The sequence below is a fragment of the Anopheles funestus genome, unplaced genomic scaffold, assembly GCF_943734845.2.
Source record: "Anopheles funestus unplaced genomic scaffold, idAnoFuneDA-416_04 scaffold_52_ctg1, whole genome shotgun sequence".
NCBI lineage: Eukaryota > Metazoa > Arthropoda > Insecta > Diptera > Culicidae > Anopheles > Anopheles funestus.
Window position 1 is genome coordinate 138,628 of NW_026045341.1, and position 12,605 is coordinate 151,232.

A 12,605-nucleotide genomic window follows, 5' to 3' on the forward strand; every position below is an offset into this window, starting at 1 on the left:
ACTTCATTGCCTGCATCCTTTCCGGCGATTTCGATGTTCCTTCCCTTTTATCTTCCCTACCACTGTATGTTCCCTCTCGCAGACTTCGCGACAGGCCTCCCATCTTTATTCCAACCCGCCGTTCGGTTTTTGGCCAGAATGATCCCTGGTTAAGAGCATGCGCTGCTTTTAACAGAGACTATCACCTGTTCGATTTCAACGTTCCCATTTCCCACTTTCGCACTCGCCTCCTTAATAATTCCACTTTCCCCTTATAATCAATCTTGCTTCCTCTTACAACATCTTCCATATCCCTTTCTTCCTACTCCCCTAGCTTGTTAGAACCATTGTTAAACCCATGCGGCAGACAACTTGACGAATAAATAAATAAATAAATAAATAAATTAATAAATAATGTGTCTTGGCTAATGTGTCTTGGCTAAGGTGTCTTGGCTAAGGTGTCTTGGCTAAGGTGTCTTGGCTAATGTGTCTTGGCTAAGGTGTCTTGGCTAATGTGTCTTGGCGAAGGTGTCTTGGCTAATGTGTCTTGGCTAATGTGTCTTGGCTAATGTGTCTTGTCTAATGTACCTTGGCTAATGTGTCTTGGCTAATGTGTCTTGGCTAATGTGTCTTGGCTAATGTGTCTTGGCTAATGTGTCTTGGCTAATGTGTCTTGGCTAATGTGTCTCGGCTAGTGTGTCTTGGCTAATGTGTCTTGGCTAATGTGTCTTGGCTAAGGTGTCTTGGCTAATGTGTCTTGGCTAAGGTGTCTTTGCTAATGTGTCTCGGCTAATGTGTCTTGGCTAATGTGTCTTGGCTAATGTGTCTTGGCTAATGTGTCTTGGCTAATGTGTCTTAGCTAATGTGTCTTGGCTAAGGTGTCTTGGCTAAGGTGTCTTGGCTAATGTGTCTTGGCTAATGTGTCTTGGCTAAGGTGTCTTCGCTAAGGTGTCTTGGCTAATGTGTCTCGGCTAATGTGTCTTGGCTGAGGTGTCTTGGCTAAGGAGTCTTATCTAATGTGTCTTGGCTAATGTGTCTTGGCTAATGTGTCTTGGCTAATGTGTCTTGGCTAATGTGTCTTGGCTAAAGTGTCTTGGCTAATGTGTCTTGGCTAATGTGTCTTGGCTAAGGTGTCTTGGCTAAGGTGTCTTGGCTAAGGTGTCTTGGCTAATGTGTCTTGGCTAAGGTGTCTTGGCTAATGTGTATTGGCTAATGTGTCTTGGCTAATGTGTCTTGGCTAATGTGTCTTGGCTAAGGTGTCTTGGCTAAGGTGTCTTGGCTTAGGTGTCTTGGCTAATGTGTCTCGGCTAATGTGTCTTGGCTAATATGTCTTGGCTAATGTGTCTTGGCTAATGTGTCTTGCCTAAGGTGTCTTGGCTAAGGTGTCTTGGCTAATGTGTCTCGGCTAATGTGTCTTGGCTAAGGTGTCTTGGCTAAGGTGTCTTGGCTAATGTGTCTCGGCTAATGTGTCTTGGCTAAGGTGTCTTGGCTAATGTGTCTTGGCTAATGTGTCTTGGCTAATGTGTCTTCTCTAAGGTGTCTTGGCTAAGGTGTCTTGGCTAATGTGTCTTGGCTAAGGTGTCTTGGCTAATGTGTCTTGGCTAAGGTGTCTTGGCTTATGTGTCTTGGCTATTGTGTCTTGGCTAAGGTGTCTTGGCTAAGGTGTCTTGGCTAAGGTGTCTTGGCTAATGTGTCTTGGCTAATGTGTTTTGGCTAAGGTGTCTTGGCTTATGTGTCTTGGCTAATGTGTCTTGGCTAAGGTGTCTTGGCTAAGGTGTCTTGGCTAATGTGTCTTGGCTAATGTGTCTTGGCTAATGTGTCTTGGCTAATGTGTCTCGGCTAATGTGTCTTGGCTAAGGTGTCTTGGCTAATGTGTCTTGGCTAATGTGTCTTGGCTAATGTGTCTCGGCTAATGTGTCTTGGCTAATGTGTCTTGGCTAAGGTGTCTAGGCTAAGGTGTCTTGGCTAAGGTGTCTTGGCTAAGGTGTCTTGGCTAATGTGTCTCGGCTAAGGTGTCTTGGCTAAAGTGTCTTGGCTAATGTGTCTTGGCTTATGTATCTTGGCTAAGGTGTCTTGGCGGAGGTGTCTTGGCTAAGGTGTCTAGGCTAATGTGTCTTGGCTAATGTGTCATGGCTAAGGTGTCTTGGCTAATGTGTCTCGGCTAATGTGTCTTGGCTAAGGTGTCTTGGCTAATGTGTCTTGGCTAATGTGTCTTGGCTTATGTATCTTGGCTAAGGTGTCTTGGCTAATGTGTCTTGGCTAAGGTGTCTAGGCTAATGTGTCTTGGCTAATGTGTCATGGCTAAGGTGTCTTGGCTAATGTGTCTCGGCTAATGTGTCTTGGCTAAGGTGTCTTGGCTAATGTGTCTTGGCTAATGTGTCTTGGCTTATGTATCTTGGCTAAGGTGTCTTGGCTAATGTGTCTTGGCTAATGTGTCTTGGCTAAGGTGTCTTGGCTAAGGTGTCTTGGCTAAGGTGTCTTGGCTAATGTGTCTTGGCTAATGTGTCTTGGCTAATCTGTTTCGGCTAATGTGTCTTGGCTAAGGTGTCTTGGCTAATGTGTCTTGGCTTAGGTGTCTTGGCTAAGGTGTCTTGGCTAATGTGTCTTGGCTAATGTGTTCGTTCTGATCTGTCATTCTGATCGTTCGCTTGTGGCTATCTCACGCTCTGTTTTTTACCAGTATTTTTGTGTGCAAATCGTAACTTATCGTTATCTGTGCATATACATGGTCTGTGTTGTTTCCTGGTGATCATTCCTGTTATATCCCGAGAGATCCTCCTGTGAATCTGAAGCAGTTATTTGCGTTTGTTTATCGTTCCTGTTTGCTGTTAGTTGCATCTGCAGTTCGTCGCTATGGCCGCATCGTGTCCTTCGTGTCTGCAATCGGTAATGGGAGAAAGTGTTTACTTGTGTGCTGGTCTATGCAATAACACCTACCATCAAGCTTGTCTGGGGATCTCGGATGAAGTTTTGACTGAAATCCTGAAACCAGGATCACAATCATCGTGGTCCTGCGCGAGCTGTACCGCCCTACGAGGCTGCAAAGCCACGCTGCTGGAGGAGTTTACGGATATTCTGTCCAACTTTAAAACGGTGTTGTTGAATGAATTTGATCGTCGCTTATCAGAATCGTTTGCTGCAATTAAAAGCGACATTCAGACAACGGTCAACAAACGAGACGCTAATTCGCACACCATCACGCAGCCTGTATTGCAAAACGCTCACCTGTTGGATATGCAACCTACTCTCTGCAACACTTACACACCGCTCAGTACACGAAATAGTGACACTAGCACATCGAGGAATGCTCCGAAACGTAATGCGCCTAAACGTAGGCTTGTTGATTACACTCCACCGAAAACATCTTCTACCGACAGTGCCGCACCATTGCTTTTATGCACGGCTCCCATCTTAACACCGTCTCGTGCCTTACCAACGGTCCCACCAAAGGAACCGAAATTTTGGTTGTATTTGACCCGCATCGCAAAACGGTCACGGACGCTGATGTAAAAATAATGGTCGCTCACCAATTAGGCATCGATGACGTCACAGTAATAAAGCTGCTGCCACGGGATCGCGATATGAGCACACTCACCTTTATATCATTCAAGGTCGGGCTGTCGCTGGCGATCGAAATATGGATAACAGTCTTTGCTCTCGGGGCGGTGGAGTATTGATCGCATGCTCTGCTATTCTCACCACTTCTGAAGTTACGCATACTTTTCCATCGCTCGAGCTTACCTGGATTTGTATCAAGATGAACCATGTATCGGTGTTCATCGGTGTAATTTACATCCCGCCTGATCGTAGAAATAGTGAATCCATCCTGCATGCTCTACACGAGAGCGTAAGTGTAATTTTAGAGCGGATGAAACCCTCTGATTTGCTGCTGCTGCTGGGTGATTTTAACACCCCAAATCTCTGTTGGAGCGTATCGCCTACGGACACCAAATGCTACATTCCTGCTTCAACTTCCGGTAACGACTGGCTACTTACAGACGGTATGACCCTTAATGGACTGTCACAGATTTCGGGAGTGAAAAATGTGATCAACCGCCAACTCGATCTTATTTTTGCCAATCCTTTGGCCGCATCGTCCTGCTCTAATGTCTGGGAATCATCTACACCGCTGCTTAAACTGGACAAATACCATCCTGGACTGGAATTTACCTTGTCAATCCCATCGATCATACCGGCTCCAACCAGACACATTCATCGAAATCCTGACATGAACAGAATCAGACGTTTTAATTTTCGTAAACTTGACTACCCTACCTTCGTACGGATCGTAGCTAACTCGGACTTTAACTTCATCGAATCTGCTGCAACAATTGACGACGCCGTGACTCAACTGAACAATGTTATCCTTTCATCCTTTGCCTCTTGCTGTCCTTTTCAATACCCTCCCTCCAACCCGTTGTGGTCGAACAGGTGTCTTAGAGCTCTTAAAGCTGACAAGAAACGCTCGTTCCGGGCTCTAAGACGTACTCGTACATCCCATGCCATACAAGTCTATAAATACGCTTCGACTGCATACCGTATCTATAACAGGGCATGCTATAAATCATACCTGGCACGCCTTCAGTTTAGATTTTCCAGTGGCCCTCGATCATTCTGGCGTTATGTCAATGCTCGTCGCAAAACCAACGGCATCCCCTCCACTATTTCCCTGGGCAATGACGTGGCTGATACACCCCCTGGCTGCTGCGAACTGTTCGCTAGGCATTTTTCTGGCGTGTTCGTTGATCCATGCAGCAGTACAGTGTCTCTCTCGGAAAGCTTGTCCCTCACACCTAGCAACGTTTTTAGTTGTAACACAGTCGAACTAAATGTTGAAGTGGTTCTACAAGCCCTAACAAAACTTAAATTTTCTTTTGCACCAGGTCCAGATGGAATACCATCCTGTGTCCTAAAGAAATGTAGTGCCTTTTTTGCGCCAATTTTGCTTCGTCTGTTTTCAAGATCGTTTCGTGATGGTAGTTTTCCATCTATTTGGAAAACTTCCTGGATATGTCCTATCTTTAAAAAAGGAGATCGTTCAGTCGCGTCCAATTTTCGTGGTGTCGCAATCCTTTGTGCTATGTCTAAACTCTGTGAATCCATCGTCCAATCGTATATCCTTCCTATAGTGACTAAGTACATTTCTCCCCACCAGCATGGCTTTATGCCTAAACGTTCTACTTCGACAAATCTTATGTGTTTTGTGTCTTTTGTGATGTCCCATATCGTTCGTAAAAGTCAAGTAGACGTAATTTATACCGACTTTAAAGCAGCCTTCGATAGTTTGCCCCATGTTTTGCTCTTAGCAAAACTCGCGAAACTTGGATTTGGTAGTCCAATTTTAGCTTGGTTGGGATCCTTTCTCTCGAATAGATCCTATACAGTTAGATTGGACAACTCCTTTTCTTCGTCATTTGTGGGCTTGTCTGGTGTCCCTCAGGGAAGTGCACTTAGTCCTATCCTTTTCTCCCTTTTTATCAATGACTGCATCAATGTTCTCCCAATTGATGGACATCTCCTTTATGCTGACGATATAAAAATCTTTCTTCCCGTGTCCTCGTCCTACGATTGTCGATCTCTCCAGAGTTTTTTAAACAATTTCTCTCTGTGGTGTTTGCATAATGGACTGGTGCTCTGCCCACCTAAATGTTGCGTCATCTCTTTCGGGAGACCTGCTGCTGCCCGGCTGTCTTGGGACTATTACCTATGTGGTACCCAAATAAGCAGGGAATCCACTGTAAAAGATCTTGGGGTCTGGTTGGATGAGGGTCTCTCGTTCGCTACTCACACCAACCATGTGATCAATAAAGCGAACAGAGCATTAGGCCTCATTATGCGCATGTCTTCGGAAATTCGCGATCCTCTTTGTCTTAAGGCACTGTACTGTTGCTGGGTTCGATCCGTTCTTGATTATGCCTGCGTCGTGTGGACTCCAGCTGCAGGTACTGCTATGCAGAGACTAGAGAGAGCTCAGAGGCAATTTACGCGCTTCGCAGTACGTAGATTTCTTCACGGTTACTCCGTTCCTGTACCCTCCTATTCTCTCCGCTGCCGTTTGCTGGGTTTAATAGAAATTGAATCCCGCCATTGGCAAGCGCTGTCCTACTTCATTGCCTGCATCCTTTCCGGCGATTTCGATGTTCCTTCCCTTTTATCTTCCCTACCACTGTATGTTCCCTCTCGCAGACTTCGCGACAGGCCTCCCATCTTTATTCCAACCCGCCGTTCGGTTTTTGGCCAGAATGATCCCTGGTTAAGAGCATGCGCTGCTTTTAACAGAGACTATCACCTGTTCGATTTCAACGTTCCCATTTCCCACTTTCGCACTCGCCTCCTTAATAATTCCACTTTCCCCTTATAATCAATCTTGCTTCCTCTTACAACATCTTCCATATCCCTTTCTTCCTACTCCCCTAGCTTGTTAGAACCATTGTTAAACCCATGCGGCAGACAATTTGACGAATAAATAAATAAATAAATTAATAAATTAATAAATAATGTGTCTTGGCTAATGTGTCTTGGCTAAGGTGTCTTGGCTAAGGTGTCTTGGCTAAGGTGTCTTGGCTAAGGTGTATTGGCTAATGTGTCTTGGCTAATGTGTCTTGGCTAATGTGTCTTGGCTAAGGTGTCTTGGCTAAGGTGTCTTGGCTTAGGTGTCTTGGCTAATGTGTCTTGGCTAATGTGTCTTGGCTAATGTGTCTTGGCTAATGTGTCTTGGCTGAGGTGTCTTGGCTAATGTGTCTCGGCTAATGTGTCTTGGCTAAGGTGTCTTGGCTAAGGTGTCTTGGCTAAGGTGTCTTGGCTAATGTGTCTTGGCTAATGTGTCTTGGCTAAGGTGTCTTGGCTAAGGTGTCTTGGCTAAGGTGTCTTGGCTAATGTGTCTTGGCTAAGGTGTCTTGGCTAATGTGTCTTGGCTAAGGTGTCTTGGCTAATGTGTCTTGGCTAAGGTGTCTTGGCTAATGTGTCTTGGCTAAGGTGTCTTGGCTAATGTGTCTTGGCTAATGTGTCTTCGCTAATGTGTCTTGGTTAAAGTGTCTTGGCTAATGTGTCTTGGCTAAGGTGTCTTGGCTAATGTGTCTCGGCTAATGTGTCTTGGCTACGGTGTCTTGGCTAATGTGTCTTGGCTAATGTGTCTTGGCTAAGGTGTCTTGGCTAAGGTGTCTTGGCTAATGTGTCTTGGCTAATGTGTCTTGGCTAAGGTGTCTTGGCTAAGGTGTCTTGGCTAATGTGTCTTGGCTAAGGTGTCTTGGCTAATGTGTCTTGGCTAATGTGTCTTGGCTAATGTGTCTTGGCTAAGGTGTCTTGGATAATGTGTCTTGGCTAAGGTGTCTTGGTTAAGGTGTCTTGGCTAATGTGTCTTGGCTAATGTGTCTTGGCTAAGGTGTCTTGGCTAATGTGTCTTGGCTAATGTGTCTTGGCTAAGGTGTCTTGGCTAAGGTGTCTTGGCTAATGTGTCTTGGCTAAGGTGTCTTGGCTAATGTGTCTTGGCTAAGGTGTCTTGGCTAAGGTGTCTTGGCTAATGTGTCTTGGTTAATGTGTCTTGGCTAATGTGTCTTGGCTAATGTGTCTTGGCTAATGTGTCTTGGCTAAGGTGTCTTGGCTAATGTGTCTTGGCTAAGGTGTCTTGGCTAAGGTGTCTTGGCTAATGTGTCTTGGCTAAGGTGTCTTGGCTATGGTGTATTGGCTAATGTGTCTTGGCTAATGTGTCTCGGCTAATGTGTCTTGGCTAATGTGTCTTGGCTAAGGTGTCTTGGCTAATGTGTCTTGGCTAATGTGTCTTCGCTAATGTGTCTTGGCTAAGGTGTCTTGGCTAATGTGTCTTGGCTAAGGTGTCTTGGCTAATGTGTCTCGGCTAATGTGTCTTGGCTAATGTGTCTTGGCTAAGGTGTCTTGGCTAATGTGTCTTGGCTAATGTGTCTTGGCTAAGGTGTCTTGGCTAAGGTGTCTTGGCTACGATGTCTTAGCTAATGTGTCTCGGCTAATGTGTCTCGGCTAATGTGTCTTGGCTAATGTGTCTGGGCTGAGGTGTCTTGGCTAAGGTGTCTTGGCTTATGTGTTTTTTCTAATGTGTCTTGGCTAAGGTGTCTCGGCTAAGGTGTCTTGGCTAATGTGTCTTGGCTTATGTGTCTTGGCTAATGTGTCTTGGCTAAGGTGTCTTGGCTAATGTGTCTTGGCTAATGTGTCTTGGCTAAGGTGTCTTGGCTAATGTGTCTTGGCTAATGTGTCTTGGCTAATGTGTCTTGGCTAAGGTGTCTCGGCTAATGTGTCTTGGCTAAGGTGTCTTGGCCAATGTGTCTTGGCTAATGTGTCTTGGCTAAGGTGTCTTGGCTAAGGTGTCTTGGCTAATGTGTCTCGGCTTATGTGTCTTGGCTAATGTGTCTTGGCTAATGTGTCTTTGCTAATGTGTCTTGGCCAATGTGTCTTGGCTAATGTGTCTTGGCTAAGGTGTCTTGGCTAAGGTGTCTTGGCTAATGTGTCTTGGCTAATGAGTCTTGGCTAATGTGTCTTGGCTAAGGTGTCCTTGCTAATGTGTCTCGGCTAATGTGTCTTGGCTAAGGTGTTTTGGCTAAGGTGTCTTGGCTAAGGTGTCTTGGCTAATGTGTCTTGGCTAATGTGTCTTTGCTAATGTGTCTTGGCTAATGTGTCTCGGCTAATGTGTCTTGGCTAATGTGTCTTGGCTAATGTGTCTTGGCTAAGGTGTCTTGGCTAATGTGTCTTGGCTAAGGTGTCTTGGCTAAGGTGTCTTGGCTAAGGTGTCTTGGCTAAGGTGTCTTGGCTAATGCGTCGTTGCTAAGGTGTCTTGGCTAATGTGTCTTGGCTAAGGTGTCTTTGCTTATGTGTCTTGGCTAATGTGTCTTGGCTAATGTGTCTTGGCTAATGTGTCTTGGCTAAGATGTCTTGGCTAATGTGTCCTGTCTAATGTACCTTGGCTAATGTGTCTTGGCTAATGTGTCTTGGCTAATGTGTCTTGGCTAAGGTGTCTTGGCTAATGTGTCTTGGCTAATGTGTCTTGGCTAAGGTGTCTTGGCTAAGGAGTCTTATCTTATGTGTCTTAACTAATGTGTCTTGGCTAATGTGTCTTGGCTAATGTGTCTTGGCTAATGTGTCTTGGCTAATGTGTCTTGGCTAAGGTGTCTTGGCTAATGTGTCTTGGCTAAAGTGTCTTGGCTAAGGTGTCTTGGCTAAGGTGTCTTGGCTAAGGTGTCTTGGCTAATGAGTCTTGGCTAATGTGTCTTGGCTAATGTGTCTTGGCTAATGTGTCTCGGCTAATGTGTCTTGGCTAATGTGTTTTGGCTAAGGTGTCTTGGCTACGGTGTCTTGGTTAATGTGTCTTGGCTAATGTGTCTTGGCTAATGTGTCTTGGCTAAGGTGTCTTGGCTAATGTGTCTTGGCTAATGTGTCTTGGCTATGGTGTCTTGGCTAATGTGTCTTGGCTAAAGTGTCTAGGCTAATGTGTCTTGGCTAAAGTGTCTTTTCTTATGTGTCTCGGCTATTGTGTCTTTGCTAATGTGTCTTGGCTAATGTGTCTTGGCCAATGTGTCTCGGCTAATATGTCCTGTCTAATGTACCTTGGCTAATGTGTCTTGGCTAAGGTGCCTTGGCTAAGGTGTCTTGGCTAATGTGTCTTGGCTAATGTGTCTTGGCTAAGGTGTCTTGGCTAATGTGTCTTGGCTAATGTGTCTTGGCTAAGGTGTCTTGGCTAATGTGTCTTGGCTAAGGTGTCTTGGCTAATGTGTCTTGGCTAATGTGTCTTGGCTAATGTGTCTTGGCTAAGGTGTCTTGGCTAATGTGTCTTGGCTAAGGTGTCTTGGCTAATGTGTCTTGGCTAATGTGTCTCGGCTAATGTGTCTTGGCTAAGGTGTCTTGGCTAAGGTGTCTTGGCTAATGTGTCTTGGCTAATGTGTCTTGGCTAATGTGTCTTGGCTAATGTGTCTTGGCTAAGGTGTCTTGGCTAATGTGTCTTGGCTAAGGTGTCTTGGCTAATGTGTCTTGGCTAAGTTGTCTTGGCTAATGCGTCTTGGTTAATGTGTCTTGGCTAAAGTGTCTTGGCTAATGTGTCTCGGCTAATGTGTCTTGGCTAAGGTGTCTTGGCTAATGTGTCTTGGCTAAGGTGTCTTGGCTAATGTGTCTTGGCTAAGGTGTCTTGGCTAATGTGTATTGGCTAATGTGTCTTGGCTAATGTGTCTTGGCTAATGTGTCTCGGCTAATGTGTCTTGGCTAAGGTGCCTTGGCTAAGGTGTCTTGGCTAAGGTGTCTTGGCTAAGGTGTCTTGGCTAATGCGTCTTGGTTAATGTGTCTTGGCTAAAGTGTCTTGGCTAATGTGTCTCGGCTAATGTGTCTTGGCTAATGTGTCTCGGCTAATGTGTCTTGGCTAAGGTGTCTTGGCTAAGGTGTCTTGGCTAAGGTGTCTTGGCTAATGCGTCTTGGCTAAAGTGTCTTGGCTAATGTGTCTTGGCTAAGGTGTCTTGGCTAATGTGTCTTGGCTAATGTGTCTTGGCTAAGGTGTCTTGGCTAATGTGTCTTGGCTAAGGTGTCTTGGCTAATGTGTCTTGGCTAATGTGTCTTGGCTAATGTGTCTCGGCTAATGTGTCTTGGCTAAGGTGTCTTGGCTAAGGTGTCTTGGCTAAGGTGTCTTGGCTAATGCGTCTTGGCTAAAGTGTCTTGGCTAATGTGTCTTGGCTAAGGTGTCTTGGCTAATGTGTCTTGGCTAATGTGTCTTGGATAATGTGTCTTGGCTAAGGTGTCTTGGTTAATGTGTATTGGCTAATGTGTCTTGGCTAATGTGTCTTGGCTAATGCGTCTTGGTTAATGTGTCTTGGCTAATGTGTCTTGGCTAATGTGTCTCGGCTAATGTGTCTTGGCTAATGTGTCTCGGCTAATGTGTCTTGGCTAAGGTGTCTTGGCTAAGGTGTCTTGGCTAAGGTGTCTTGGCTAATGCGTCTTGGCTAAAGTGTCTTGGCTAATGTGTCTTGGCTAAGGTGTCTTGGCTAATGTGTCTTGGCTAATGTGTCTTGGCTAAGGTGTCTTGGCTAATGTGTCTTGGCTAAGGTGTCTTGGCTAATGTGTCTTGGCTAATGTGTCTTGGCTAATGTGTCTCGGCTAATGTGTCTTGGCTAAGGTGTCTTGGCTAAGGTGTCTTGGCTAAGGTGTCTTGGCTAATGCGTCTTGGCTAAAGTGTCTTGGCTAATGTGTCTTGGCTAAGGTGTCTTGGCTAATGTGTCTTGGCTAAGGTGTCTTGGCTAATGTGTCTTGGCTAAGGTGTCTTGGCTAATGTGTATTGGCTAATGTGTCTTGGCTAATGTGTCTTGGCTAATGTGTCTCGGCTAATGTGTCTTGGCTAAGGTGTCTTGGCTAAGGTGTCTTGGCTAAGGTGTCTTGGCTAAGGTGTCTTGGCTAATGCGTCTTGGTTAATGTGTCTTGGCTAAAGTGTCTTGGCTAATGTGTCTCGGCTAATGTGCCTTGGCTAATGTGTCTCGGCTAATGTGTCTTGGCTAAGGTGTCTTGGCTAAGGTGTCTTGGCTAAGGTGTCTTGGCTAAGGTGTCTTGGCTAATGCGTCTTGGCTAAAGTGTCTTGGCTAATGTGTCTTGGCTAAGGTGTCTTGGCTAATGTGTCTTGGCTAATGTGTCTTGGCTAAGGTGTCTTGGCTAATGTGTCTTGGCTAAAGTGTCTTGGCTAATGTGTCTCGGCTAATGTGTCTTGGCTAATGTGTCTCGGCTAATGTGTCTTGGCTAAGGTGTCTTGGCTAAGGTGTCTTGGCTAAGGTGTCTTGGCTAATGCGTCTTGGCTAAAGTGTCTTGGCTAATGTGTCTTGGCTAAGGTGTCTTGGCTAATGTGTCTTGGCTAATGTGTCTTGGCTAAGGTGTCTTGGCTAATGTGTCTTGGCTAAGGTGTCTTGGCTAATGTGTCTCGGCTAATGTGTCTTGGCTAAGGTGTCTTGGCTAAGGTGTCTTGGCTAAGGTGTCTTGGCTAAGGTGTCTTGGCTAAGGTGTCTTGGCTAATGCGTCTTGGTTAATGTGTCTTGGCTAAAGTGTCTTGGCTAATGTGTCTCGGCTAATGTGTCTTGGCTAATGTGTCTCGGCTAATGTGTCTTGGCTAAGGTGTCTTGGCTAAGGTGTCTTGGCTAAGGTGTCTTGGCTAATGCGTCTTGGCTAAAGTGTCTTGGCTAATGTGTCTTGGCTAAGGTGTCTTGGCTAATGTGTCTTGGCTAATGTGTCTTGGCTAATGTGTCTTGGCTAATGTGTCTTGGCTAAGGTGTCTTGGCTAATGTGTCTTGGCTAATGTGTCTTGGCTAATGTGTCTTGGCTAAGGTGTCTTGGCTAAGGTGTCTTGGCTAATGTGTCTTGGCTAATGTCTCTTGGCTAATGTGTCTTGGCTAATGTGTCTTGGCTAAGGTGTCTTGGCTAATGTGTCTTGGCTAAGGTGTCTTGGCTAATGTGTATTGGCTAATGTGTCTTGGCTAATGTGTCTTGGCTAATGTGTCTCGGCTAATGTGTCTTGGCTAAGGTGTCTTGGCTAAGGTGTCTTGGCTAAGGTGTCTTGGCTAATGCGTCTTGGTTAATGTGTCTTGGCTAAAGTGTCTTGGCTAATGTGTCTCGGCTAATGTGTCTTGGCTAAGGTGTCTTGG